General features: G+C 55.2%; 1 protein-coding gene across 2 annotated transcripts in view; it reads right to left on the reverse strand.

The window, feature by feature from the left end:
- PLXNA1 (plexin A1) overlaps positions 1-10,790 on the reverse strand; it is a 112,050-nt gene extending 101,260 nt beyond the window's left edge. The window contains exon 1 of one of the 2 annotated variants that reach the window (XM_056501371.1): positions 10,524-10,790. The gene's annotated coding sequence lies outside the window, so the exon portion shown is untranslated. Of the gene's footprint in view, positions 1-5,642; positions 5,714-10,523 lie in introns of those variants that run through there. The other variant, XM_056501372.1, reaches the window with a different exon arrangement.
- Between the last annotated feature and the right edge of the window lie 7,152 nt (positions 10,791-17,942).

Here is a 17,942-nt window from a genome sequence, read left to right on the forward strand (position 1 = left end):
GAGATGCAGCACAGAGCATCTGCAGCACTGAGCATCCCCAGGGCTCACCCCACAGCAGGGCCACACCGCCAGCCAGACAGCACCACAGGCTTGTTTTCATTTCCACACACACAAACACACACACATATATACACACACATTTATGGAAGGAAATCCGCCATCAGGAGAAAAGCCAGCACAAGAGCCAAATCCACCCCAGTCCCCTTCATCCCCTCAGTTTCACCTCAAAGTGGCCACACTGAGATGGCTGCAGCCACTGATGGGGGTTGCCCACCTCAGCACAGCCAACACTCACACATTCCAGCTCCCAACGAGCCATGGACGTGCCCCAGAGATGCCAGTGCCCCACTTCCTGGCTACTGGAGAGGTGGCAAGGGGCAGCAGCACTCATCCCCCAAGGCTGAGAGCTCCCTGGTCCTGCAATATGCCCAAAAACCTGTGTTTGTGATGGGAGATCACACTTTGGGAAAACAATCATCACTTTTGATAGCACAAAGCAGGAGTACTGGGATGGAAAAACTAACCTTAAAAGGCAAAGACTGGACAGAGCCTTAAGGACCAGCTCTCCACTCATTCAGGCAGCAAGTCCAAGAGTCAGCACTAGCCTACAAAGCAGCAGCCCTCATGGGAACACCCACAGACAGGGTTTAAAACATGCAGACAGGCACAGAGGTGAATATCTGGCACACACAGACCTGCCTGTAACCCCTGCTCCTCCATCAACAGGACCCCAGCAGATTCACTCCCAGCAAAACACCCCAAGAGCTTTATAGCTTTGCACTTTTGCAAGGGAGGTTGGAGGAGAGAAGGCATGGGATTGAAAAACCCCAGATAGCTGACCCACAAAAGGGGAAATGGCATCTAAAGGGCCTTTACCTGTAATCCCTCCAAGTCACTTGCTGCTCTCAGCAATAAGAAAGTCAAGAAGAGACCAGCTACAAGCTGCCAGTAATTAGCAAAGGGGAGAGAGGGGAGATTATCCAGGGGAGAGAAAAGCCTTCAGGCCACAGGAGAGGCAGCCTCACTGTGGATCTGGTGTATTTTTAGGTTCATCTGCCTGGGAAAAGCCTTGCAACAATGAGGAAAGCCTGGTGGTGGTACAAATTTGAGCTGCACTACATATGCAATTGCTGCAACAGGGCTAAACTTTAACTCCTTTCTTCACTGCATACATTGAAAACTATTTCAATGGCTGAGGTCCCTCCCTAGCCAGTGAGTTAAATCATTAAAAACCTTATCCCTGGCTCAAACCACACCCTGATGAAATCAATGGCAGGCTCTGAAGCTGCCCCAAACTCCATTACTATCACCCAATCAAGAATATCTTCAGCATCTTCAGTTTCCTCACAGACTCCTGCCACCCCTCCCAGGCAGGGACTGAGAAACCCATCCTGCCATCCACCCCAATTTCCACTCCTACTCTTCTGGGAAAAGAATTCAGTCTCTTTTGTCCTGAGAAATGTGATAAGGAGAAGCAGCAATCTACTGCCCAAGGGCTCATGAAGCTTGACCCTCAGCAAAAAGGAGCATAAAAGAACAAGCAGTGAGGAAATTAAATAGCATTTCTCAAGTGTGCAATTCCCCTTCTCTGGTTCTCTGCAAGAAGTCATGTCACGCCAAGAACAGCTTGAACTCCAGAACAGCTCTGGAGCCTCTGCCTGCACTCACCACCAAGAGACTGCAGGCTGCTCTGCAGAGAGCCCTTCCAGAAAGGGCTCACAAGCATTTCTGATATGGAAACCCAGGCTCCCCACAACCACAATGCCCCAAGGCAAGGAGGCACACGAGGAAAACCTCAGCAAGTCCTGCCAGGAAACTGGGCATGGACTGAAACCTTACACACGTTTCCCAACTCCATCTGGCTACACCAGAAGTGAGAGTCAGTGGCTGTCCTTTGCCTTATTCCCACAGCTCACCTGGGTATCACAGCCCATACAGGGACCCTACAAGGGCTGCCAAGGGGCTTTCTGTTTGCAGCCACATTCTGGACCTGGACTTCCCAGGAGGAAAGTGAGCCCCACCTTCCCTTGTGCTTCCTGCAGCCAAGAGAGGAGTGCACAGACCTGGGTTGACTGATGCCTGGAATGGAGACCAGTGCACAGCCTGTGGGTAATCATCCACACAGGACATAGCCTGCTGCTTCCCATCCTACTTCAGGAATTTTGTCCATCAGCATACACAGAGCACAGAATGTCCAACCCCTCTGTGCCTCTCATCATCCACAGACCCCAACCCAAGGCACCAGGACACCAGTCATGGGACTGTGGCTTCCTACTATCAACACCCAGGTCAACTCAAGGCTTCAAACACCAGACTTATGTGAATTTTGTCACCTCAATCAGGACCAATTAATAACATCTTAAGAGCAAAGAAGTACAGACTAAATTCCCTGAAGGCCACCTCCCCCTTTGGCTTTGGCCCACACACTCTGATTCTCACAACCCATCAGTCCACTGCCCTATATAAATGTCAAAAAAATCAGTCCTGCTGGCAGAGGTCACCTTGGTCCAGCTGGACCTGCAGAGACCAGAAGGTCACCCACAAGCAAGATTTCTCAGCAGCAGAGAAGTCCAACAAGAGATCCTCTGGCCATCAGCATCCTTCCCTTGTCTGATCTCATTCCCTAGGGCATAACACATCACTCCTCACCCACCAGCCTGCTGCTCCACATCCCTCACTGGGCCAGGGCAGCCACAAGCACAAGCCATGATTTTACCCTCCCCAGATCAATGCCCCAGCTCTCCAAGCTGCATTTTCACCTCTCTGTCACAAGTGCTCCCCCCCAAACCCCAGAGGGAATCTGGAGAGCTCACTCCTTCTAACGGAGCACTGCCACAGGAGGATTCCTGGTTGCTGGATCCCCTCTACTCCAGCAAAGAGAGGTCATTCTGGGGTTGGTTTAATCCCAGCTAAGCTGAAATTCCCATGTTTCCGCCTGGCCCCTTGCTGACACCAGAACTTGTGCTGTCCTGTGGCGAGCCAAGCACAAATGCCATCACATCAGTTCTGATTAAAACAACCACAGAACTTCTCCAAACAAGCCTTCCCAAGCCATGTGTGCTTGTCCTTCCCCTATCAACCTCCTTCTTCCCCCTCTGCTGTTTCAGTTACGCTGCCCCAAGAACCACAGCTGGAAATGGCTCAGTCCTGGCTCTGCTTCCCCTGCGGAGTTTCCAGCTCAGCATAGCTCCATGTTTGATTTGCCCAAGGTGAAGTTGACCCAGGAGAAGTGAGATATCCAGAGAGATAGTAGAACCTCACCTGGGAATGGGATGGGCAGAGACAGGAAAAGCCAAAAGTCCCTCCACAGCAACACCACCAGAGGGGAAATTGTTCTGAGAGTCCAAAAGAGGCTTCATTCACAGCACCACGGGCAAAGAGCACCTGATATTAACAGGGAGGTGCCATGGCAGTGGCTGTGCCCACACTCTGCTTTCCTACAGGCAGTGCCAACACAGCACACCCCACCCCAATTTCCCACAGCAAGGGGGTCTCACCCACTGGACCTGGGCAGAGCATACTTTAAACCATGGCTGCAGCCCAAGAGCTTCTCCTCTTCCTGCAGCCCCAAGCCATGCTAGACACTGGCATCACCTTGCCACCATGGCCTGCATGCATGGAGCTGAGATTCCACCAGGCATCAGCATCACAGATCAGCTCCTTCAGTGCAAAACCGAGAAGAGGCGGCTGCTCGCCTCTGCTGGGAGGGCTGTCCAAGCACCTCTGCCAAAACCCCACTTTCTTCTAATGAAGGTGGTTGGATGGCAGCTCCACCAGTGCCACCACCCCCAGGGCAGGCCAGGGAGCCACACAAGGCACACAGTGGGCCAAGAGATGCTGCTGTGTTGGGAGCTGGCACGCTCCCCTGGCACACCACATCCCTCCCTCCCAGCTCTCCCCTGCACAGGCATGAGGGAGGCAGAGCAGGACCTCTCCCATGTGCCAGCAGCCCGGGGCACCTCGGCTGTGCTGATCAGGAACAGCAGTGCAGCCTGGGCCGGGGCTGCTGTCAGCATCATGGGGCTCGTCATGGGGCTCAGCAGCGGCTCTCCCTCGGAAACAGCGCTGCCTTCCTGCCTTCCTCCTCCCCCATTTCTTCCCGATGACATCAGCCTGAAAAACAGGTTCTTGACTTCAGCAGGGCTCATCGAGCCGATTCTGGTCCCGCCAGAGAGGGGAGAGCCCCCCCTTGACTCCAGAAAGGAAGCAGCCATCCAGGAGCCGGGCACGGAGATAAGCAGCAGCGGGCAGGCACGGACCCTGCCAGCATGCCAACACTTGCAGGAATAAAACCCATGGAGAAGCAGATGGGGGTGGAGGGAATGCAACACTGGGGAGCAGATAGGAATGTTTTACAGAGGCCGTGGCAGCTGTAAGCTGGGGCTCATGCCCCGGCTCTGACACTGCTCTGCTACAGGGCAGCCAGATCTGCCCAGTGCAAAAGTCAAATCCCAGGGCAGCCTCCCATCTCGATCCAGCTCCCAGAGCCCAACAGCAAGCCCTCAGGCTGGCCAAAATGACAATGCAGGACTTAACACTATCCAGCAAAGCCTTCCGAGGTCCACAAAGCTGGACACGGACCAGCAGGGAACACGATCCTGCGAAACATCCTGCCCACCAGCCAAGCTCCAAGATTATTTTTAAACTCCTCCTAAAATATTTTTGGGTTTTCCTCTTCCCCTGTTGAAACTAACAGTCTGCACAGGAAGAGCGAAGCAACCGCCCGTACACAAAGCCCGGCCGCATGCACAAAGCAAACAACTTATTGCCATCACAATTACCTGCGATGTTATCGGCAGCGCCGACGGGGTCGGCATTCGCTGAAGGAAATGTGGTTTTCACATCGTGCCGCTTAAAACAGAGTGTGACCATCCTTCCTCCCCCCGCTGCCCCCCAGCAGCACCCGCTCATGCCAACACCACGGTAAAGTGAAGGAACAGCCCTTGGATGTGGGGCTGCATACACAGGAAATTTCTCCCCCTAATGCAGGAATCTGCCTCTTCTCTTGCCAGGAATTTACTTCTGTGAGAGAGCCTGAATATTTTGACACACAAACAGTTGTTTAACTAAGCACATAAAGCAAAGGGACTCGCACGGCTCCTACAATGACACCAAGACTTGCCTAGATGGAGGTATCAGATGTGGATCTGCAAAGGATGAGGCCCCCAGCATTGACACTACCCCAGAGGTGCTCAGAGCATCCAAGCTTCCCAATAATTTTGGGAAACCATCCCTGCTCCCAACCCCTCACATGCCAGACAGCATCTCTGCTCCTCCAAACTCCCAAGAAAACATGAAGAATCACTCAACATTTATCAGCTCAAAACACATGTGCAATTAGCAGGATTTTTTTTCCTCCCTCCAGTATAATTATATATGTTTTAATGCAATTACCACCCCTGTATTTTGTACATTAAACAGTAGGCAACCCAAGGAAGAGAGAGGCTTTTCTTTTTCTTGGCTTTGCCTTTCTGAAAATAATACTATGTTGCAAAATAGCTCCGGAAGAAGGGCTTATCTTCACCAGAAAAAGAGGGAGAGAAGATGAAAAACGGGAAGAGGAAAGGAGAAATCTCCAAAGGAGAAAGCAGGGATTGCAGTGTCCCTCCACGCTGCCCTCACCCTCCACTCCCTGCACATACCTGTACCTGGAAACCGTCCCCGAGACCACGGGCAGGACCCAGAAACAGCCTCAGCCCGTTCGCCATCGCCGACAGAAAGGAAAACTGAATCAAGCAAATGGTTGTGGTTACTCAAGCTGGGGTCATTAGCCGGATTAAAGCTCCCGAGCTCCGGCCAGCAGCACGGAGAGCAAAGAGCAGCTAAACTGCCCAAATTGGATTACAGCGCTCCCAGGTCTCTGTGCCAACTTGGCTGGCAGATTGCGGGATGCTCCGGATGGGGAGGTGGGCAGCGAGCCCCAGGGCTGATCTGGCTGCCGGTGAGCAGGGGGAGGAGATGGGGAAGAGGTGGTCCCTGCACAGCATATCCCCCAGAGCCATGCAGCCTGCCTCTGGCACCCCTGGCATGTTCTCACCTTGGACACTTTCTCTAGCAAAATCCCTCACAATCTCAGCTCAAGGAGCAAGAGGATATCACACCCTGGCTTGCACCAGGCCCTGATTTGACCCCAGCAATAAAAAATCTCCTCTGTGTTTCAGGCAGGTCACAAGGGTCTCTGGCCCCAGGAACAGACCAGCACACAGCAGCTCAGAGGGCAGAGGTGGATTTGGCCCTCATTAGACTGAGACACCATGGGGGCAGAGGAATCACCCAAAATAGTCCATTGTGCACCATGCAAGGCAGCTTCAGAGGAAAAAAGGAACAAAAATGTTTGTGGGGTGTGAGCCTGATTATCTGGATGTGGAGTTTTCTTCCAGACTCAAACATCTCAGCGCATCAGCAACAAAGAGGAGGAGTGCCAAACCTTGGCTAAAGGGAAAATAAACTTTGAAATGTTTTTCCAGGTTTTTAAATGGCAGCTTCCACCTGGAACAAGGGCTGGAGGCAGCCACAGAGTGCTCAGGGAAGCAAGGCAAACAAGGACACCTTCCTGTGTCTGGCCCTGCTCTGACAAACCCATGGGAAGGTCTGGGTTTGGCTACACCACATGCTGAGTGCAGGGCAGAAGAGCCAGGACTGCCCATGCCTGGCACTGAAACCATCAAAACTTATTGTCTGCAGCTTTTCTCCTCCATGATGCACAAGATGTTTGCTCAAATGTGACTTCCAAGAGTAGCAGGCAGACCATGTTGGGGTGTCGACACAGCTTCCATGCTGCACCCTGGGCAGACTAAGAGGGGCACGGATGAGGCTGTGGGTCAGAGCACACGTTCTCACTGAGTACCATGTATCTGTGGTGGGATGTTCCCCATAGCACTGCATGGAACACTTCCAGGCTACAGCCAGAGAAGAAGCTGGTTGTCTCCAGTCTGAAGCCAAACCAGCCACCTCACCAGTGGATAGTGGCAAACACTTGCTGCTCCTCCTCATTTTGCATGAAGCCATGGCACTCAGCACCTTGCTGGGAAAAGGGGCTCCAGTCCAAACTCAGGAAAGGTAAGGAGTCATGGTCCATGCTGAACCAAGCTCCACATCACTCATAATTCCCACCCTTTGTACCTTCCTCTGCACACACGGTACATCACCAAGCCATTCACTGGTCAAACCCTGGCCCTCTACTCACTAGTTTCTTCCACACAGCACACAAACTTGAAGGAGATATTAATGGATTAGAGACAACACCACCCCAAGTTCTCAATACATTCATTCCACCAGTTCAGATTAATGAAAAATCCATGCTTGCAGGCAGTGAGGATGGCATCATGGGCATTGGGGTGACCATGCCCACCCTCCTGTCACTGCACAGGTACATGGCACCACCTCTGCTGTCCTGGCTCTTTCAAGGTTCCCCTTCCATTGAGCCAGAGGTGCCAAACACCATGACTGACTCCTCACTGAAGACACAAACGACCAAGGAACCAGGACACCGTACACAAAAAGGCAATTACAGCAAAGCCCGGGGGGGCTCAGCAGAAGCCCGATACAGGTAGTGCTGCCCCTGGTTTGCAGGAGCCGGTGTCCCTGACCAGTCTCTGCTGCTCGGAAATCGCCGGCTCGGGGCCGGGTCTGGCAGCAACAAAGGCCCTGACCCACACTCAGCCTAGAGAATAAACACATCCCAGCTCCCTTCATTAAGCCCGATCCCAGGGCTAGATCCTTCTCTTTGTTCGGCAGAAGTCAAAGGCAGCGAAGCCACGGAAACAAGAGGCCTGGCGTGCCAGTGGCAGGCAGGGAGCGGGGCAGGGGCCAGCCCCGGCTGCCGCCGCCGTGGAGGAGGGGAGGCAGCCCTGCCAGCACGCAGCAGCGCCGCTTTATTACCCTCTTCCATGTCGGCTGCGCAAAGCCCCGCTGAAACACGCCCCGGGAGCCGCCGGCACGGCCCTCGGCCCCGTCTCCAGCGGAGTTCAGAGGAGTTTGTTTATCGCTCGCAGGGCACTGCCTCGCTCGGGGAAGGGCTTTGTGTGACGGAGCACAAGAGCTCTGCTCCGCAGCTCCGTGCACGAAGGCAGATGCCTGCGCTCTGCTCCAAATCTGATGCTTCATTAAAAAAAAAAAAAAAAAAAAAAAAAAAAAAAAAAAAAAAAAAAAAAAGAAGAAGCCAAGAGGGGAAAACTCTCCCCGACACTGCTATCACCATGATAACAAAAGCAACGTCGCCAAAACTTTAATGTTCAGGGTAGCAGCTGCAGAAAGCCCAGCCACACAACGGAGCAGAAGCCAGGCAGCCCCCGGCGCTGCCGCCCCGCAGCCCCTCGAGAGCAGCGAGCGCATCCAGGCTTGCCTCTCTCGGAGGAGCGGCACCGGCAGCCAAAGCCACGGGCGGATGGGGAGCACCAGATCACACGCATGATCGGGTATTTTGAACCCAAACTTCCTTACCAGCCTTCCTTATAGCCCCGTGCCGCCACGCCGCTGCCGGCACCGGCATCCCCCGGCACCAGCAGATCATTCGGCGGCGAGCGGGACGAAGAAAAAAACCTTCCCTCCTTGCAGCCACTTAAGAAATTATCCATGCATCCTCCCAGAGGCATCTGCCCCATTGCTTTTCCTTGGCTTCTCCACCTTTCCGCCCTGTTCGGTCACCAGTGTCTTGAGAGAAGACATCGAGTCACTCATTTTACCCACTGAGTATATACAAAAGACCCTGGGATTGTTCAGGAAGCAATTAGCCGCTGTTCAGAGGAAAATGGTGTTTTCAAATGGATAACCTTTGATGTAGTCAATAGCCTCAGCTCCTCTTTTTTTTTTTTTTTTCCCCTTTTTTTTTCAATTCTTGCAGCCGCACACAAAAGAAAAATAAGAAATTTAAAAAATAAATCCAGCAAAAAGCTGGTAATTCCTCCCGACACAGCCCTCGCTCAGCAAAAAAGGATTTTCTCCCAAGCCGGAGGAAAAGCAGATTCGGGAGGCGGCTCATCTGCCCAACTTTTCTCCCCTCCGTATCCCGGAGCATACGAGAAGGATCATGAATATTCATCCCCCCCGTTAGCAGGTTCTGCTTTTGTTTTGTCCTCCCCAAGCAGGAGCCAGGGGGGAGCTAACAAGTGAGGTTAATGCCTGTCTTTTCTCTCCCATCCGTCTCCTCTTTAACCAGTGACCTTCATGTTAAGCCCTGTTTACACACCAGCCCCCCTCCCCTGGCTCCCCCTACCCCGGCGCTCGGCCAGAGGCAGAAGGAAGAATTTTCCCGCAAGGAAGACAAGGGAGGAGAAGGCGATTGCGGGATTCCGCGATTTATTTCAGCATGCCACAGAGATTTTACAAATCCCTCCCCGCTCGCACGCCGGAGCTGCCGCGTGTGTTGGCTGGGCAGGAATGGGAAGGGGCTGAGGGACACGGAGCGCGCAGCCGGCTTTATTCGCCACCTTCCACGTTCGGCCCGGCGGCGGGAGGCGCGCACCGGCGCGGCCCCGCACACAGGTACCGCAGCCTCCCACGCCTCGCTCGGAGGTGCCCAGCGCTGCGCTGCCGAACTACGGCGCGATCACAATAGTAACGATCATAACGAGGGCGACGGCAGCCATCTCACCCCATCCCGTTCCATCCCATCCCGCAGGGCGCCCACGGCACCTCCCCGCCGGCGGCTGAGGAACGGGGAGCGCGGAGGGAACGGCGGCGCTGTGGCTTCAGGACGAGCCCAGCCCGGATGCCACTCGCCGCGCCCCGGCGGGATGCGGGGATGTAAAGCAGCGAGAATGCGTGAATGGATATGGGATAGCACAATGCGGGAATACGGGGCAGTGCGGACACAGGGATGACAGCGAGGATGCGGGGCAGCGTGATGCGGGGATGCAGGGCAGGGCAGATGCGCGATCCAAGGCGGCGAGCACGGGAAAGGCTGAGCCCGGTTCACGTCCCCAGCAGTGCTGAACCCGGCTGGGCAGAGGGGTGGCGGGGCTGGGGCAGCGAACGCCGCCGAGAGCCGGGGCGGGAGGGGAGCAGGGAGGCGGCCAAGCCCCGCCGCTGCACCGGGCAGGGAGGCACCGCTGGCACCGGCTCCCCGCGGGAGCGCCCCGGCCCGAGCAGCTCCGGGCGGGGAGCGGCCCCCAGCCCGTCCAGCCCGCACCTGCCCGGTGCCCGGCACACGCCGCCACGAGCCCCAGGCGGGGCGGGCGGCGGATAAAGAAAGAGGCTCGGTCCCGGCGCGGTTCTGTCCCCCCGCGGGAGGCGGCTCCCGGAGCCGCGGGGCGCAATGCGGGCTGGTCCCGGCGGCAGCAGCGCGGCGCTGGCCCTGCCCGGCCCAGCCCTGCCCGGCCCAACCCTGCCCGGCCGCCGCGGCCCCTCCGCGCCCCCCGACGGGGCCGCCGTGCCCTGCCCGGGCCGGCCCCGCGCCGTCGCCGCGGTGGCAATAAAGCCAAATTTTTTTAGGGGAGCGATAAATCCAAATCCGCGTTATTTTTAACGAACGGACCGATCGGGCGCATCGCGCCGCGCCCGAAAGTTGCAGCCGGGTTACTCACGGCTCCGGTCCCCGCTCGCCTCCGCCGTGCCAGCCATAATTGCATTCCACACCGAGCCGCCCGCCGGGCCGCCGCCGCCTTCTCCGCCGCCGCTGCCTCCTTCTCCTCCGTCCCCTCCTCCTCCGCGCCCGCCTCCCCCCGCCGCCGCCGCCGCCCGGGGCTCCGCGCCCGCCTCGCTCTCGCCGCCGCCGCTGCCCCGCATGAATGGGACGGGGCGCGGGGCCCCGACGGAACGCCGCCCGCCGCGCGCACGCGCGCACGCCCCGCACCGGCGGCGCGAGGGAAGCGCGGGGAGGCGGGGGCGCGCCCGCGCGCGGCGCCGCCTGCAGGGGGCGCCCAAGGGGAAAGGGGGCGGGGAAAGGTGGGCGGGGAGAAGCGGGCGGGGCCGACACGCCCCCTCCCGCCTTAAAGGGGCGATGCCAGGGAGGGGACAGGGGTGGGGCCTCGGTAAAAGCGGCCGCCGAGCGGAGGCGACCGCGAGCGGCTGCGGGGCGAGGAGGGGCCCGCACCCACCTGAGCACCACCGTGCTCGCCCGCCGCTCCCCTGCACCCCACGGCAGGACTGCGTGCCCCAGGGTTGTCCATTCAGCATCTGCCCGCTGGCATCGCATCCACTCCACCTAAAATTCAAATTACAATAGGAGAGAAAAATAATAAGAAACGTTAAAAGATATTAATTACAGGTCTGAAGTGGTTGTTTGTGTTTTTTAAGCACTCTCAGCATTATCTACGCACCGTGCCAGCCACAGTCCCTTACAAGAGACAGCAGTGCCACTGTGCCACTCTGCCTCTCCCCTGTCCTGTGTTTGGTTAGGCCCTAAGGAAATGCTCCATCATCTCTCCATCAGGGAAGGACCTTTGTAAAAATCAGCAGGAATAAATAGAGTGTTTGTCATTGGGACCTCCACAGATTTCAGAAGAGCCCTTTGGGGTGGAAATGACAGGGAGTGGATCTTTCCAGACCTCTCCATTAGCAGATGGAGCTGTAAATGGCTCTGGTTCACTGGGAACTTGCAATCGGTTCAAGGTGGCTCGTTCAGCCAGGTTTTCCAGGCAGCAGCCAGCCAGACCTTTAGCCCCACCAGCTCTCAACACGGGGACATTTTGTCCTTTAGACACTTCGTCCTTGACACGTGGAGGGAGTCTGGGAGCTGCCTCGTCTGTGAAGGAAGGTGTGTGCTCACCTCGTGCAGGAACACATGAACAACTCCTCTGCAAGATCCCAGCAGCTGTGTGTGTGTCTACAAACCCACAGAGGTTTGCCCTCTCTGACAGGAGGAACTGAATTCCAAATTTGTGGCAAGCAGCACAGGGCACTTTGGGAGAGGATATGAAAGAGAAGCACAAGGCACAGGTGAGTCTCAAGTACCAGTACAGAGAAGAAAATGGACCTTCAGAGGCTCTAGTGAGAGTAGGGAGGAAAATGAAGGAGAAAAAAGCTGATTTGGTTGAGTTCAACAGCAGAGCTGCACTACCCTCAGCATCTCAATGCTCACACCTCACTCTGAGCCCAGCTGAGAGCAGAGATGATGCCCCTGCAACTTGGACAACAAGGTTTTTTCTCATTTATCTCCCCATCCAGCCCTCACCAGCATCCATTTCCAGGAGGCCAGAGGAGCTGAGAACAGGCCCGTTCCCCCAGGGCACAGCATCAGTGGCTGCCATTCTCCCACCTCCTGCTTGTGCACGGACACACATGGGGCCCAGACTTAAAAGCTTTCGAGACAGAGAAGACATCAGCAAGCTCTGCCGGCAGGGAAGTGGCTGGGATTTGGATCGCTTCCCCCAGACTGAAAGAAACACTTCTTTTTTTTTCTCCTCTTCCTCCAAGAGACTAAATTTAGTGAATTCCTTTCACATTAAAAACTTGTCAGGTATTCACATTCAAAGAGGCTGCTGCTCCTTTCTCTCAGGGGAGTTACCGAGACAGCAAAACCCCTTAAATGAATAAAAAAGGGAGAGATATTCAGGCAATCTCCCACTACTGCTTTTAAATCCACTCTCTCCCAGGGCTGGTGCCGGGGCACCTCGGTCCATGGCTGCCATCTCCTGCCACAGAGACAAAAACAGAGGGATGCGTTTTCCCTCCCCAGAGCAGGACTGAGTGACGCAGCAGTACCGGCCCCTGGGCCAGTGCTGCCATTCCCGTGTGCCCCCGGATAGGAAACTACAGCGATTTATTTTTGCTGGAAGATCTGTTTGTCCACATACATCCAGTGGCAAGGGGAACCGAGGTGGTGGAGCCGAGAAAAGCACTGAGAGTGCATCCCCAGCCCCTTCCTGCCTCAGCAAGGAGAGCCCAGCCCGGAGAGAAGGGAATAAAGGAATAGAGGACCCAGCAAGGGTCAGGAGGGAGCCGGCAGGGGAGATCCCGGGTTTGTTTCGGGTGGGAACAGCCCCAGGCTCACAGTGACCCGCAGAGCTGCCATGCCGGCTCCGGTGGCTCGTTCGCCACCATGGCCAGCGGGCACAGGGACACGCTTGTCACTCACATGGTTTCCCCCTGTCTGGGCACCTCACCCCCGCAGAGAGACCCTCGTTATCTCAGGAAGCTTGGCCTTTCATCCCGCATCCCGGGGGGCTGCTCTGCTCATCCCCAGCCCCTCCCGCAGCCCCCGCGGGCTGACAGACCGGCTGCGCCCCCAGGACAGCCGCGTGAGTGGCACCTCAAAAGCTGCGAGCTCCGCAGGGTGCTGGGAGGGAGGGAGGGCTGGAGGATGCTGAGGATGGCTCCGGAGGCAGCTGGACCCAAATCCCGGCAGTGAGGGGTGAGGGGCTCACCCGGCTCCTCTCATTGCGATAAATGCTGACTCGGCGCGTCTTAGCCTACTTCGACCCAAATTACAATGAGACACCAACTTGGGGTGTCTGGGCCACTCTGCCTATGTTACCAGAGAGACTGAGGGGCAGCTTGCTCTCTAAAAGCAGCCTGACAACGATTTCATCAAAACCAGAAACTAACTGGGAGAGGATTAGCTGACTGGAGAGAGCCCAAAGAGATGGGGAGGCTCTTCCACCCTGCTCTCCCAGTCCGAGTGGTGAGGGAGCAAAAATAGTCCAAAAAAATCACAATTTTTCTACTGTTTGCAATTTTTGATTGCTAAAAAAATCTGCTAAAAGGCAGAGTTCTGCACAGTGCAGGAGTCAAGACCACGTCACTTCCCTTGATATCACCCACAGGTGGAAAATTTTTCAGGAAATGAACCCCAAGAATCTGCAACCCCCTGCATTGAACACACAGGGATGAGAGAAACCCAGGGGCCCCAGCCCAAAAGCTTTTAGGCTGTGAAATCTGACTGGCCCAGGGAGAGTCTGGAATCCAAATGTGGGCTTTGGGGACCTCCACAGCCAAACTCAGCAGCTCAGCTCTGCCCAGATGGTCCCAGGCTATCCCTCTGATGGGCATGGGCACCAGGAGAAATCCACTCTGCCCAGATGGCAGCAGTGGGGTCTTTTCCCTCCTCCCACTCTCACAGAGCTCTTTGCTAATCCAGCCTCAGGAGCAGAAAGGCTGAGCAGCCAGGCTGGGGAGAAGCACTGGGTCTGACCAGAGGGTTCGTCAAAGTTTTCCAGGAGGCATCAGCAGCTCTTTAAGCTTCTTGACAGCCAGGATAACAAACTGTGTCTGCAGAGCTCTGGGGATCCAGGGTGGAATTAAACTGGGTAATGAATAGAGCCATTTTTCCAGGGGATCTCAGCTGCAGAGGCATGAAGGGCAGAAGGTGCTGGAGAGGCACACGGGAAGGGACACAGGGTGGCACAGGGGCTGTCACCAGGGTGGCAGCATTCCTTCACTCCTGGTTCTTCCCAGAAAGGAAGGCAATTCGCTGTCTGCCAGAACGGCTTTCATCCTCTGCCTGCTGCTACAGGACCCCTCTGGATCTCTGGTGTCCACAAAGAGACAAGCAGCCCCTTCATCCACCCCACCATGCTCCTGTTCCTGGGAATGTTCTGGCAGAGCCCTCACTGGGCTGGCAGCACCACTGTTCATTTCAGTAAGAAAAGGAACTTCTTGAAGTAGATCAGGAGAGACACGAGTCTGGGAATATCCTCATTTTCTCAGCCTGTCACACTGGCAGTGCTGCACACCTTGATTTGAGGAGAGGTTTGATGGGATGGGTGCTGGGAGCTGCGGGTGTGGGAGAGGCTCTGGGGGTCCCTGCCAGGTCTGTGACAGTGGATTGGTCTGGACATCACCGCCAGCACTCGGGAGCCAGGGAAGGACACACAGCCACAGTGGGGGAAGACAGACAGACAAGCAGTGGGACGGCTCGCTCTGCTCCTCTCAAAGCTGATCCCCAGCTCCCAAAAGAGCGCCCGCCCTGGTGACTGTGTATCCAGCAGCCGACAAATCAAGCATGCTCCAGCGCATCCCCGGGGGCAGGGAGGTCCTGCAGGATCCCCTCCGGCCATCCCTGCTCCGGCTGAGCTCCCTCCCAGCTCCTCCATCCCTCAGCCCTGTGACTCATGACGGTGCTTAATTAGCAGGATGCCTGATGCAGACACCTGTCAACTCCTCCGAGACAACCAGCATTTCACGTTAGCTGCCCCGGGGCTGTTCGGCAGGAGCAGCTCGCTCTCCTATTGATATTCCTTCATCTCAGCCTATTTTCCAAGCCGTCAAGCTGCCATCTCACCCCTCCCAGGCCTGGCAGTGCTGGGGAAAGCAGCCTCCTGTCCATCAGCTCCTAGACTTTGATCCCACCTCAGCAGCCACTCGGGAGCGCTGGAACCCCTTTGTGCCTCCCCTGGCAGCCTGACATCCCCACACAAGCACAGACTTTGAGTCAGGGCAATGTTGAAGATGGGGAAAAAGCCACTGCCCCGTTCCCCAGGGCCACAGAGCCTCCAAGATGCCCAACCACGGGTGTGGCATCACTGCCACACGGGGCAGGGACACCCATCCCACCAGGAGCCGGGAAAACAGCACTAGAAGAGACACTGGGAAACTCTGCGTCCTTTGGGGCACTCCCGGTGCCCTGCTCTGCCAAGCCCACTGCCCTGCTGCTTGTTTCCACCTGCTCCATACCCTCCCCTGCCAGGGTCAGCTGAGGACCATTCCCACGGAGCAGATTCACCTCCTCCCTCACTCTTAGGACCACGTGTCTCTGTCCACCTCCCAAAGTCTTTCTGGTCCTCCACCAGTGCAGGGAGCAGAGATTCCATGCTGAGCATGTGTAGGCACAAGGGAAGGCTGCAGTGGCCTAAGAACATCCCCCCTGCATTTCATCCATGGGGACAAGGCAGGAAATGGCACTATCAGGACTGGATGATGCATCAGTCAGATGAAACTCCAGGCCATAGCTCCCTCCACCCCTAGGTGCCAGGCTCCATTTCTAGGATGATTGTTTTCCCCATGAATCAAGTCAGTGGAAAAATCAACACCAAATCCTTTGGTGTCTCAAAAATTCACTTCTGTCACATGGAACAAGTGGGTGGCCATTAGACACCAAGGAGTCCCTTCCCTTTCTCAAGTACCCATGTAAAATTAAAATGGACAAGGAAGAAGCTGCTGTAAATAATGCATTCGTGGTGCACTACACAGCTTCAGGAGAACATATTCATTGTCTAGTTTTATTTAAAGAAACCCAGCCCTGCCTGAGTCATTAAAAATGCATCCTGGTTTCAGCTTCACCCCATATACACTCACCACTGTGAAGCAGGTGGCTCAGTGGCTATTTTCATGCCTTCCCTCTCTCAGCTGGACCTGGGCAGCCCCATGCTGTTGGAAGTGAGGCCTCTGGGTCACATGAAAAATTCACACACTTGGCATCAGGCATTTTCCATCCCCGTGCTCCTGCTCCTCCCTCCCACCTGGGCCCGAAGACCCCACTCCCTGCTGCTGCCTCCCAGACCCCAGCAGCATCCTCTGAGCTGATAAAGCATGCTAATGAGAACTGCCAGCCTGGTCTGGCCACTGCATCCATCCCATCACTTTTCCACCCCCCTGCCCTCTCCCCACCTCCCTGTGGCCAGCCTTAGTTCCCCATCATGTATTCCCCTTGCCCGTGCCCTGCATCTCCTCCTCACAAGTATCTGCACCCCCCTGCAAGGACAGTGGGGCACCCTGGGGTGCTCTCACAGGACCAAAGGCAGAGCCATCAATCCCACCAGCCCATCTCCTGTGGGAGGGAGCTTGTGGGCAGCCACGAGTGTGTGTGTGACCACAGCAAAGCTGGGGCAGAGGCATTGCTCACAGCCTGCAGCACCCTCCTTGTCTGGCAAGTACTGAAAGCAATGCACAGGGGGGATAAGCTGGCAGCATCACAGACACCCACCCATGTGCACACAGCCTGCTTCCCCTGCACCTCCCTGCCATGGAAGAGCTCCTCCAGAGACACAGCAGGGAAACCTGGGAGAGAACATGTGCCTGCGACATCAGCAATTAAGGAACATTAATTATAATAATAATAATTATCACAAAATAGCATTTTTATGGCACAATATTATGCTGAAAGATTTACAACATACCGAATCATGAAATTCGTAATTAAAGTTATTTTAGTTTCTAATTTTGCTTTAATTCTATTCCAATAAAAGATAGGATAAATATACCTTAAAAAAATCTGCAGAAACCATTATTTAAGACAATTTCTCTATACAAGGATGTTATATTGCAGCACAGAGATCCCTTGAGGAGCATCATGAACCTTGGTGAGGAAGAAATGTTCAGGCCTGTGAAACAGCAAGAGCTACAAGCTTCACCCCAGGGCAGCAGGGCACTGCAGCCAGAGGACACCTGTGGTCCCCTGGCTTGAGCTCCCTGGCTATGAACACTCTGAGGTGGGTCTGTAACTGATTGTGCTCCTTCTGTTTCTGGGGTGGCAGAGCCTGGTACCCCCAAGGCAGCCAGAGGAAGAGCTGAGCTGTGTTTGTTCCTCACATCACTGCCAGAGGAATCCTGGCATCACCACTCTGAGCATAATGGTGCTGGGATGGAGCAGGGATGTTTCACTCTGGCTCTGACTTGAGTCTGAGCACCTGTGACAGTCAGTAGGAGAGAACCCAAATCTCAGCCTCCCATGGAAAAATTATTATTGACTAAAGTGGTTCTTACAGAATTGAAACCAAACCTGCAATTGTTTTGATGAAAGTTCATCACCACAGTAAGAAAAGGCAGGGGGTAAAGGAAAAAAGGGAAATTCTTTTAGGCATGGTCAAAGGTTTACTTTACTGGGAGAAAGATTACCATTGTAAAAGGATTCTTTGGTTCCCTTTTGTGAACAAACCCCAAAACACAACCAAGTTAAAATCAGAATACAAAGCCTGATGCTTACCACAGCAGCTCCATCTCATTGCCCCCTATCTAGCAGCACAGGAATCCTGAGTAACAATTGTATCACCCCACTCCAAGATGCATTTTAGAATCTCAGGTTCTCCAGCCGAACAAACAAGTCCAACTCTGCTTTGCTGAGCCCA

This window comes from Oenanthe melanoleuca, chromosome 12 (assembly GCF_029582105.1).
Source record: "Oenanthe melanoleuca isolate GR-GAL-2019-014 chromosome 12, OMel1.0, whole genome shotgun sequence".
Taxonomy (NCBI): domain Eukaryota; kingdom Metazoa; phylum Chordata; class Aves; order Passeriformes; family Muscicapidae; genus Oenanthe; species Oenanthe melanoleuca.